General features: G+C 39.2%; 1 protein-coding gene across 5 annotated transcripts in view; it reads left to right on the forward strand.

The window, feature by feature from the left end:
- USP6NL (USP6 N-terminal like) overlaps positions 1 to 13,082 on the forward strand; it is a 256,318-nt gene that overhangs the window by 75,807 nt on the left and 167,429 nt on the right. The window lies entirely within an intron of this gene.

The following is a 13,082-nucleotide window of genomic DNA, read 5'->3' on the forward strand; positions in this document are numbered from 1 at the left end:
GATATAGAATTTTTGGTTGATACTTTTTTCTTTAACACTTTGAATATGTCATCCCATTGCCTTCTGGCCTCCAGGATGACTGATGAAAAAATCAGCTGTTAATCTTATTGAGGCTCACTAGTATGTGATAGTCACTTCTCTTTTGCTGCTTTCAAGATTCTCTGTCTTTCAACAGTTTATGTTGTCTCTACATGTGGATCTCTGAATTTATCCTACTTGGAGCCCTTGGATAATAACTTCTTGGATGTGTAGATTAATGTTTTTCATCACATTTGGGAAGTTTCTGGTCACTATTTCTTCAAATATTCTTTTTGTTCCTTTTCATTCTCTCTTGTTCTGTGACTCTCATTATAGATATGTTGGTATGTTTGATGCTATTCCACACATTTCTAAGCTTGTGAATAGATTCAATTTTCTTCTTTCTTTTTTCTTTCTATTCTTCAGATTGGATAATCTCAATTGATCTATCTTCAAGTTTGCTGATTTTCTTCCACCTGGTCAAAACTTCTGTTGAGCCTCTCAGTAGTGAATTTTTCATTTCCATTACTGCATTTCAATTTCAGAATTTCTGTTTGGTTCTTCTTTGTAAGAACACATTATGCTAATTGAAAGAAGCCAAATGCAAAAGGTCACCTATTGCATGATTCCATTTACAGTGTTTTAAACGTCCTCCTTGTATCTGTCCTTATCAATGTGTCTGCATTTCTGGTAGGAAGAAAGGAGACAGGAAAAGGACAGAGGAAGCCAGAAGCCTAAATCAAGGATTTCTTCTTGTATCTCATAGGCTACTCATACTGCAGGGAAAGTTGGGGAATGTGTTCTTTCAACTGGGTGTATTGTTACCCCAGGAAGATGGGGAGAATGAACAGCATGCAGATAACCAGCAGTCTTTGACTCAGACTATTATCAATGAACTCTCAGCTAACATCAACTAAAACTTAATATGCTTTTACCTGTTAACAGACAACTGACTGATATTTCTCAAATTAATGTTGTGGAAAAAATGGACTTCATTGATCAATGACCTTTCTGAGGATAATCGGTGTTCACGGCCTGTGGGCACATGCGTGCTTGTTCATACATTTTTTTAACTTCCTATGTTTGAGCATTATAGCCTCTGGGAAAAAAGATTATGTTTTCCTTTGAGCAGTGGAAAACTCTCACTGTGTACTTCATTAAGGATTTCTTTCTCTTGGAACTAGGAGTTGTTGTCATGGGGACTTTCCTTTCCCTGTTTTTCCGTGGGCTATATGACTACATGCATGTGGTCACATATGATCATCCTGAACAGTATCTCAGGGCAATGGCTCATCTCTGAGTGACAACTTCCTGGTCTTCACTCAAGAAGTGGAGGATCTCCCTGGCCTCCTGTCAGTTTTATGAGTTAACCCTCAGTGGGCTACCGAGAGGGAATTTCTTCCTCAATTTTCCCAAAAAAGTGTGAAGTTGTATAGGGAGGACCTGCTGGGGAGTGGGATGTGGAGATCTGGCCTTGCACGTGCCGCTAGATAGGAGCTGGCAAGTAGGGAATTTGGGTGCTGCTGGGAAATGTGTCAGCACTTTGGGGTTAGAGTTTAGGTATTGTAAGAGAGGAGGCAGAATTGGATCTGTGAGTCCTGGGAGGGGCCGCTTATAACAGGGATCAGAGCCCTGCACTTTGAAAACAACCATGTTTGATAATAATAATTTATTCACGTATTTTTTTATCATCTGAATCTAATCACGACAAACGTCAAATAAATCTAAATTAAAGGATCTTTCTACAAAATAATGAGCCTGTAGTCTTCAAAAATGTCGAAGTCACAAAAGACAAAGAAAGGCTAAGGAAGTATTTCAGATTAAGAAGACTAAAGAGACATATCCACTAAACGCAATGTGTGATGAGGGACTGAATCCTGAGCTAGGGTAAATTTTGCTATCAAAGACATTTTTGGGACTATTGACAAAATTTGAATGTGAATTATATATTCAACAGCATGTTAAGTTTCTTGATTTTGATAATTGTCCTGTGATTATATTAGAGCTTCTCCTTATCTTGGAAGGTACATGTTTAAGTATATGAAAGTAAAGGAGCATAGTGTTTATATATTACTCTCAAATGGTTCAGAATATGTGAGTGAGAGAGAGAGAGTGCACAAATGTAGAATGTTAACAATGGTAAATTTGAGTGAAGCATAGACAGGAGTTCTTTGTACTTTTATTTTTGGCAAACTTTCTGTACATTTGAGATTTTATGTTAAAAAACAGTCTTTCTAGAGGGCCTACTATATGCCAGACGTTGTTCTAAGCATTGAGATATAGCAGTTAACAAGAGAAAATTTCTTGCTGTCATGGAGTTTACGTCCTAGTAGGGGCAGACAGAATAAACTAAATGAGTAAGTTATATTGTACATTAGATGGTGATAAGTGAAATGAAGAAAAATAAGCAGGGTAGAAGGATAAGAATTTTCAGAGTGAAGTATTTGCAATTTAAAATAGGTGGTGGAGGGGCCCGCCCCATGGCCAAGTGGTTAGGTTCACACGCCCACCGCTTCGGTGGCCCACGGTTTCACAGGTTCGGCTCTTGAGTGTGGACCTAGTACCACTCATCAATCCGTGCAGAGGTGGCGTCCCCTATAGCACAACCGGAAGGACCTACAACTAGAATATACAACTGTGTACTGGGGGCTTTGGGGAGAAGAAGAAAAAAGAAGATTGGCAACAGATGTTAGCTCAGGTGCCAATCTTTAAAAAAAAGTTAATTGGTGGTGGATTGCACACCTTTTTTTGTGCCACTTCAGATCTCTTATAGGCAGACTCTGACCAGCCTGATGCAGGTGCAGCCTAGTAGCACCACCTGCCTCTTGTCTCCCATTCTAGGGCGGCTGTGTTGATGACAAAGTATGGGACACATCTCTCAGTGCCTGTGCCCATGCATGCATGACCCAGAAGCACAGGTCACTTAATGCCCCCTGGGGCTAACCTTTGACCAATGTGGGACCAGAGCTGATGGATACATGCTCCTCCTTTCTTCTCCACCCCTCTATGAATGGAGGGTCCTGAGAGACCTTTGAAAGTCTTCTCAGTTGGTCCTGTAGGAGTGAGTGACCAGTCACCAACTTCATAACGCTACCTTGCATCCTTGTGTTGGCTCTCTCATCTGCCCTGTTTGCCTCCCTTCCCTCTGTCTTCTGATCTCTGGGATCATAATCTGCAATGAAGTTCTCACGCAAAAGCATCTTTCTCAGATTCTGTTTTCTGGGGAATCTAAGCTAAAGATAGTGGGCAAAGAAGGGCCCACTGAGAAGATATCTTTTTAATGAGAATTTATTGAGCATTGAAAACAATTCAATGAGATAGGTTCTATCTATCATTGGGGAGATGATGTAACTTGCCCAAGGTCACACCGGGAGAAGTGGCAGAACCCAGTTAGTCTGTCTTCCTGGCTCACTCTCTGAGCCTTTGTATTCTGTTGCCTCTTTTCTCCGACTGTGTTCATTAATGCCATTTCAAAAGTTCCAGTGTCTATCAGTGAAGTCAATAGGAATCTAAGAAAGAGTTTTTGTCAATGCAGGACTCTCAGAGTTAAGGGAAAATTAATAAGGAGGGTTAGGGTATTAGTGACAGTAATAATCTTTCTGTATTAGTCAGGGTAGGCTGGACTTCGCTGCAATAGCAAACAACTTCAAAATTTTGGTGGCTGAAAATAAGATTTCGCTTTTGCGCATATTACATTTCTACAACAGGAAAGCTGGGGGTTTCTTCTCTGTCTTGTTTTGTAATCCAGGCTGATGGAGAACCACCAGCAGAGCATGGCTATTGTTGTGGCAGAGGGAAAGCTCACTCTGGAAGGTCTCACCCTAGTAATTCAATGTTCTGCACAGGAGTTAAATATACTACATTCTGTTCACAACTCATTAGCCAGGATGACCCCACCCAACCCAAGGGGGCCAGGAAGCAATCCCATCATATGTCCGGAAGATGGAGAGCCAGAAATATTTGTTGAACAGCACTAATGACTATCACACCCACTGGAGAAAACCCCAAAGGGAAATGAAACTCAGGTGATGGAGACAAGTTCTCCATTGTTGGCATCTTGTCTCAGAGATGGAGCATCTTGTCCTGGAGCATCTTCTCTCAGAGATGAGGGAGACAGAAATCCCTTAGATTGGTATTAAAAAATACGTATCCTGCTTATTTAAAAAATTGTATTATAAATGTTTTGCTTAAATGCTTTTGCAGATTATTTTTATCATTATTAATTTTTCGAGGAAGGATAGCAATGACTCCAAGATTAAATAGACAGGATTCAATACTGCTGAAATAAATGGTGACATTCTTTTTAACCTCACCATGGTTATGTTTTATTAATAGTTTCATTTGTATATGCCCTGTTTACTCAAAGACAGTCACAGGTTATACATTAAATAAAATACATACACAATGTAGAAAGGTTATCATCAGCCATTATCTAAAATATCAATGCCATTTTGAGTCTATCTCCCAGAACAGATTTTGTTATATTTTAGTCCATTGATATAATGAAAATGAAAAGAGGATTCCTGTATTGATTTGCTTCTTTGTCCTAGGTTTTGCAACATTGCAAAAGGTGGCTCTTAACATTTTCCTTGTCGAAAAGAGTATATTTGCTATTCTTTGAGAAATGGCTTGATGCTGGTGTCATACATGTATGTGCAATTAGCCATTCTTTGACTGAACTGCATCTTTCCAGCTTCGATGATAATATCACATTGGAATCTTTATTGAAAATAGCAGATTATATAGATTATAGCTATTGCTTCCTCCTTATCAGCATAGCCTGCCACTTTATCCTAGAAGGAAATGAAATTGCCATTGCAGGATTTGCTGTCTTCAAAGCTCTATTATGAGTCACTCCTCAGTCCTTTTTTTGGGATTCCTTCTTTTATTTGGAAATGAATAATTTTATAATTTATCTTAGTATCTCCCTGGTAGCAAAGCTAAATGCATCATATGTAATTACTAAAGCTGTCTTTTATGTTCCCACTTTAAAAATGCCTTTTTCCAGTCTTAGGCACTATGGGTCCTCCATCATATCCACAAAATAATTGTCATGACTTTATAATATACACCACTGCCCCCCTTGAACTTCTTCTTGCCTGATAGTGAAAATATGAATGGTAACACATAACAAAACCTGGGTATGCCTGTTTTGAGTCTTTGCCTGGAGACCAGCAGGCATTAGGTTATTATAACAAAGGATTATTAGCCCAAAGTTATCCCACATTGGCAAAGGACTGGCAATCTTGCTGTAAACTCAATTGTTCCTTTATTCAGCCAGTCAATTATTTATTGAGTACTTGACATGGACTTTATTTTGAAACTCTGAATGGACAGATAAATGACAGTCAGATTTAAATTTTAGGAAAATCATGCTGTGAGTGTGAGGCATCGCTGTGTTTGATAGAGTGAAGGATAGATTGGAGATAAAGAAAAGATTTGCAGTAATCCAAATGCCAAGTGACGAGAGATTGAATTAAAACAGTGGTGGTGGGAATGACGAGGATGGAATGGGTTCAAGAGCTAGCCAAAGATAGACTCTACACTTGTTGACTTGTTGGATGTGAGATGGGGAGAGATGACAAGGAGCACTAAAGAGGGATGCGCTGGTAGTTAGCTTGGTCAATCAGTGGATAGCGGTGCCATTCATTGAGAGCGAATGCCAAAGGAAGAATGGTGGGTCTCCGCATGCGTGCGTGCCTGCGTGCGTGCGTGCGTGCAGTAGTAGAGGAGTTGGTGAGGGATATGATGAGTTAGTTATTTGGGTCTGAAGTCAGCAGAAAGCGTCATTTATTTAATAAAATTTTATTATGTGCTGGGCTTTAGCTATAATCTGACTATTCCCATGCAAGTAGTAGTTGAAGCCATGGTGTGGATGAGAACAAATCAGGACTTGTGGGTGGAAAGAGAGGAGCTCCCGCTCTCCTACGTGTTCAGCCTTTCTCCCGCTGCTGGATGAGTCTATCAGCAGTGAAACATGCTCCTGTATTTCCCACTTTGGAAAACCCTTTCTGGACCGCTCATCCACTCCATTACCGTTCACCACCCAACCCTCTCCAACCTGGCTTTGCCACCCCACTGAGCTTGCTCTTGCTAAGGCACCAGGGCTTTCTCTCTTGCCACATCCTTCAGAAACACTCCAATTTTCTGGCCTCACAATATCAGGATGGGGCACCATTCCCATAAGTCCTCACTGCTCTTTCCTGCTGCTCTGAATTGAGGAGGATGACTCTTTGTCCTACTCTGTATCACCTGCCATATGCCCTATGGGCACTGAAGTAATACTGTTTATGCCTCTGTGTCTCACAGTGGCCCCCGGGAAAACCTCTCTTTTGGTCCTTGCTTGCAGCCTGTCTTTCCGTTCGGTTCGGACCTAGTCTGGGGCCTGGGCTGTAGGTTAGACCGTTGCTGTTCTCTTCCTCCTTCCTCTGTGCCCCCAACTTCTCCCCATAGAGCGTTACACAGACTGTCTTTTAGAGACTGTTCCTTCAATGAAAACTCCATGCAAATAGGCGTAACATGTCCCGATGTTTATTACAAAACACAAAAGTTTTCAGAGGGGAGGAGATTTTAAAAACGATACATGCTCACTGTAGAAATCATTCAGAAAATGTAAAAATGTATAAATAGAATAAAATTTCCAGTAATAATTCCCCAGAAATCATCACTCTTAACGTTTTCAATAATTTCCTTCTCATTTGGTCTATGTGTCTCACATATATTTTATTTAAAAATAAGATTATACTGTATAGGTAGTTTTTAAAAAGTCAGTTAAAGGTATCTTTCATTGTTAATAAATATAGATGGACATAATTTTTAAGGGAATTGCATTCCATTTGTTGAGTTACTCTTTTTCAACCAATCCTTTATTTAGAGGCAGGTGGCTTCCAATTTTTTGTATTGTAAACAGGCTGTGATAAACAGCCTTATACATAGATCTTTGTGGGAGTTTTTTTTTTTTGTCTGTGAGAGTTATTTCCTTAGGAAATACTCCTAGAAAGTAAATTACTGGATCAACCTATTTACATTATAAAACCTAATATATATTGCCAAAATGCCCTTTAGTTAAATTCTACCAATTTACACTCCAGCCAGCAATGTATGGAAAGCCCATATCACCATATTCTTGACACATTCTGAGCATTTTAAAATCTTTGTCAATATGATAGATGAATAATTGCATTATATTGCCCTCAATTTAGATTTATTTGATTACTTATGGAGCTAAACATGTATTAATCATCTGTGTTTTTATTTTTCATGACTTCCTTGCCATGGACGTTGGTGGTTGCCCAGTTTTCCATTGGAATGTTCATGTTAAGACTCAATATATCAACAGTGATTATCATTATTATGTAGAGTGAAACTGACTACTGAGTGATGAACCTCGTGCATCAGAACCACTTGGGGTGCTTAAGAAATGTGGCATCTAGGCACCTCCTAAACCTATTGAATCAGAGATTCTGGGGATGATACCTCAGAAACAGTATTTTTCAAAAGCTTCAGGTGAGAATTACTGGCTTTGGGGGTGTTCTCTCTCAGGGGCTGCAAGGCCTGCCCCCTTTATGCCAACTGGAATTACCCAATAGCAACCTGCTGGAGGATGCCTGGAGCTCTTAATTGGACAAAGAGTTACACTCTCTGGGAAGGGCAACTTATTAAGCACAATGACTTTATCTGACGAACACATTCATATAAGTTCTCTGGGGGCCAGGAACCATATGTGTCTTGTCATCTGTAATACTACAGTGTGTCATACAGTACTTGGCACAATTAAGGGCTTTATATGTATTGGTTGGATTAATAAACTCCATTTTTTCATTTTTTTAAAAAACATGCTTTGTTTTTTAGAGGAGTTTTAAGTTCACAGCAAAACTGAGTGGAAAGTACAGAGAATTCCCATATACCCCCTGCCCCCATACATAGAGCCTCCATTGTCAACATCACTCACTAGAGTGTTACATTTGTTACAATTGATGAACCTACACTGACACAACATCATCACCCAAAGTCCATAGTTTATATTTGGGTTCACTCTTGGTGTTGTACATTCTGTGTGTTTGGACAAATGTATAGTGAGGTGTCCACACTATAGTATAATGCAGAGTATTTTCACTGCCCTAAAAATCCTCTGTGCACCCCCATTCATCCCTCCCACCCGACCCCAACCTCTGGCCACCACTGATCTTTTTACCATCTCCAAAGTTTTGCCTTTTCCAGAACGTCATATAGTTGGAATCACACAGTATGTGGCCTTCTTATCGCCAGCTTAAGTTAGGCATTTCACTTCTTAGACCAATGTGAAGCTACATTTCCTGGGTTGGAGGAGAGAATTGTTGTCATTTCAAATACATCCTTCTGAGCTCAGGTAACATAGGGAAGAAAGAGTGGCACATAATAAAAGATGGAGAGTTGGGCAGTTAAGAGACTTTATAGCTGTTCTTCTCAAGTCCTGTCTCTTTGTAAGTACTCAACAGAGGTTTGTTGAAAAAAAAGGAGGAAGAGTGGGAGAGAGGAAAGAAGGAAACCTCTAAGCACATTGTGATAATAAACTTGTGTTTATTAGATAGATAAATTTAATATCTAGTTTAGATAAACAATAAAGAAACTTAATTATCTAGTCTCTGCTTTGACTTTTGTGTGTGTGTGTGAGGAAGATTGTCCCTGAGCTAACATCTATGCCAGTCCTCCTCTATTTTACGTGGGCTACCGCCACAGCGTGGCTTGACAAGTGGTGCTAGCTCCGTACCCGGGATCCAAATCCAGGAACCCAGGGCCACTGAAGTGGAGCACACGAACTTAACAATTATGCCACCAGGCGAGCCCCTCTGCTCTGATTTTAACTTGACAATATTTAGGTCTACGATTGAGGTAAAGCAAAAGTCATCTATTTTTAAGATGAGTATGTTGAGCATAGGTAAATGAAACCTCTGGGCAAAGCTCATGTCCGTTCATCCAATTAGGGCTATAGAGTCACCTCTTTGCAGTGAAGTATCAACTGGACTCAGAAAACTCAGAAGAGGAATGGATTAACCTGGTAAGGCATGGAGATTATGAGAAAGTTCTTGGTCTCTGAGCTGCCACTCATCAGGTTTGTTAACCGTGGTTTGAGTGCTTTCTTGCCTTGCTTTCCATTGACTGTGAATGAGCCATTCTGGCCCGGAATTTAATGCTTTCCAAAGGCATGTGAGACATTAGAATCTATGACATGATGACGTATATGATAAGCCCTCCATTGGCCTATAACCTTCACAGGGGCGATGACTTTACTGTTTTCTCACCATTAAATAACCAGCTATTGCCAGTACAGAGCTGAACACACATTAGGTACTCAATATTTGTTGACTGAATGAAAGAATGAATGAATGAATTTTCGTAAGTGAATATAGCTTATCAAATACCAAGACCTAGCATTAAAGTGAATTCTTCTAACAGTGAATTCTTCTTTCATCTCTGTACAGTTTGAGTTAGAGAAATCATGTTTTTTTTTCTAAGAGGAAAGTCATTTTCTTTTTCTCTTTGCTGCCTAGTGAATTAAGTCTAAACTCCTTAGTCAGGCATTTGAAGTCCTCTATTAGGATATGCTCTCAAGTTATCCTCCTAGGATTGCTAACTTTCATCTCACACCAGTGGTCCAGCTGAAATGGATGATTATTCCAAATTTTTAAAAATGGACTTCCACACTATTCTGCTATTTGATTCTCTCTGACTGGGTCAAATCTCATCTCTTCTGTTAAGACTTCTCTGAGATTACCTGGGGTGAACATTGTGATGGCCTCCCCATAACTGTTCCTCTTTTCTCTGTCACTTGCCCAATTTTCCATTTGAGAACCATGCCTTCTTCACGTGGGAAGAAGCCCCACTCCATTACTGGTGCTAAAGAGGGGTGAGAACAATTAACATAATCCTACATTCTAGCTATAAATGTTGATTCGGGGATGAGTATGTGATACAAAGCATACCAGAGCCTGAGACTTAGGTAAGTGTTTGCTGGGGTTGCTCACTTTCTCTGATTGAGATAAGGAGGCATGTAGCACTGGAAATTGTTGGCAGCCATCTTGGTTGGATAGGGCCGACGCGATGAGAGGCAGAGAAAGAAGCTGGTCCTTGACAATATCGTTGAGTTCCACAAACCCATCTTCTACCAAGCTTTCAGTGATGCGAGCCAATTATCATCTTTATTATTTGGGCCAATTTGAGTTGGCTTTTTAAAAAATTTATCACTGTACTGCCCCTCTTCTCATAAACTGGCAACCAGTCTCTCTCCTTAGTAGTTTCTCCTAATACTTTCTCTATACTTCCTGTTAGCATATAAGAATAATATCCTATACTAATGAATACATACTTATAAATATACATATATATGTATATACTACAAATATCTATACCATCTGTGCAATGCAGTACAGTGATTTGTCCACAGTCATAGCTAAACAAACGCGTTATTAAACAAACGTCTTTCAATGGTGAGTAAATTTCAAAGTTTACAGTTAATCTAAGTCAATGGATTTACCTTGTTTCTATGAAAATGTTATAGTATGGTTTAAAAACCTTATATAAATATAATATCTAAAACATATGTTTCTTAGAAGAAAACATGGGTAAATATTTATGATCTTGGCTTGGGCTATGGATTCTTAGATATGACACTAAAAGAAAAACAACCAAAAAATAGACAAATTGGACTTAATCAAAATTGAAAACTTTTGTCCATCAAAGGACATTATCAATAAAGTGAAAAGGCAACCTACAGAATGGGAGAAAGTATTTGCAAATCATATATATGCTAATGGTCAGAATACATAAAGAACTCCTAGAACTTGACAATAAGAAGACAGACAACTCAATGTAAAAAACGGGCAAAGAACTCGAATAGATGTTTCTCCAAAGAAGATATACAGATAGCCAACAGGCACATGAAGGGATGCTCAGGGTCACTAGGGAAATGCAAATCAAAATTATGTGATGCCATTTCACACTCGCAAGGATAGTTATAATCACACAAACAGAAAATAACAAGTGTTGGCAGAGATGTGGAAAAATTGGAACCCTGTGTGTTGCTGGTGGGAATGTGCAATGGTTCAGCCACCGTGGAAAACAGTTTGGCAGCTTCTCCATAAGTTAAACATAGAATTACCATATGACCCTGCAATTCCACTCCTAAGTGTATATCCAAAATAACTGAAAAGCAGGTTCTGAAGAAAATACATGTACACACGTGTTCATAGCAGCACTATTCACAATAGCCAAAGGGTGGAGACAACTCAAACGTCCATCAGTGAATGACTGGATAAACAAATTGTGGTATATCCATATGATGGAATATTATTCAGCCATAAAAAGTAATGAAGTACTGATATACGCTACAACGTGTATCAACCTCAAAAATATTGTGCTAAGTGAAAGAAGACAGACACAAAAGGTCACGTATTGTGTGATTCCATTTACATGAAATATCCAGGGTAAATTCATAGAGACAGAAAGCCGATTAGTGGTTGCTAGGTGTGGGGAGAGAGGGAATGGAGAGAAACTGCTTAACGTGTATGAAGTTTCTTTCTGAGGTGATAAAAATGTCTCATAACTACATAGAGGTGGTGGTCGTATGACATTGTAAATGTACTAAAAGCTACTGAATTGTCCTTAGAATGGTTAATTTTATGAGAATTTTATGAAAATGGTTATGAGAATTTCACCTCACTAAAAAAAAAATCTTATATGAATGAGTAGGTAAGATGCACAAGGCTTTAAATAACATTGCCCCACATAGTGAGAAGTCTAATTTTTTTCCCGAGATTGGAGTCACCTTTTAGTCTTTGTGAATGTATCAATGAGAGGGTCTCAGTTTGGTGCTAGGATGATGGTTGTTAGTATGTCCAACATCTCTAGCATGTGCAAATCCCCTTTTCAACAAAGAGAGAGTGTGCTTTTAGCTCAGAGCCCTCTGTGGGCAACGCTAGCTAAGTAGTTTTAATATCATTGTCTTGTTTTTGGTGTGTTCATTTTTACTTTCATCTTCCATTTATGCTATGTGACACCTGTTTTCCGTTTTAGTGATTCGCATTATACTTTAGATAGTGATGCAAAATTTCCTCTTTAATTTGATTTAAGTAGAAATGTGAGTCAGCTTAAAGAAAAACAATAAGTAAATAATAATACAAATGGACTAATGATTTGCAGGAAATAGCGGAACTCAGATGATTAAATAGGACACACTGGCATAAAGAAACACACTCTACATTTGGAATTTGAGGACCTGAGGCTCTCATGTTTGTGCAATCCTGGACACATCACTTAGCCCCTCTGAGCTACAGTTCCTGCCTACCTCACAGAGCTTTTATGGCAAGTGTTTTACAAATGTTAGTTATTATTATTAAGTTATTTGTGTTGGGTATTGTCTATTGCAGGAACTGCATTGCCTAGAGTCCCTTGGCAGCACAGGTCTGATAAGGTTTAAGTTCTGCCAGGGAGATGCACTCATGGGCTTTCAACAGCGTAAGGAGCATGTCATTCTTCCTCCAGTAGCAGCAGCTGACATGAAGTTTTGATAGACATAAATTTTTGCAGCGAAGCTAGACTCCAATGAGTGTCCCTAACAGTTATCAGTTTCTACACTGCAGGGGAGCTCTGACACTGACCGTGATTTCCTATCATTTTTCTGACCTCTGGGTACAGCAGCTTCCTGACATCAGGTCCACAGCTGATGTGGAATAACCAGAAAGTTAGTGGTGGTCCCCTCTCAACCATCATCCACCACTCCTTCCAAAGACTTTGCATGCATCAGATTCCCTGTGTTAAATATCTTTCTGTTGATAATACCTTGTGTATTCCTCACTAAACCGTTACTGATATTATTAATTTTTTAGAATTTAGAAAAAACTTACATTTAATAATAATACAATAAGAGTTAACATTTGTTGAGTGTTTACTAACTACTCATCAATGGGCTAATCATTTTACATGCATAATCTCATTTAGTTCTCTTAAGAACCCTATGAGGTAGTTTCTATTACTATCCTTATTTTCCAGGGGAAGAAACTGAGGCAGAGAGTTACAGACTAACCCAG

The sequence above is a fragment of the Equus caballus genome, chromosome 29, assembly GCF_041296265.1.
Source record: "Equus caballus isolate H_3958 breed thoroughbred chromosome 29, TB-T2T, whole genome shotgun sequence".
Lineage (NCBI taxonomy): Eukaryota > Metazoa > Chordata > Mammalia > Perissodactyla > Equidae > Equus > Equus caballus.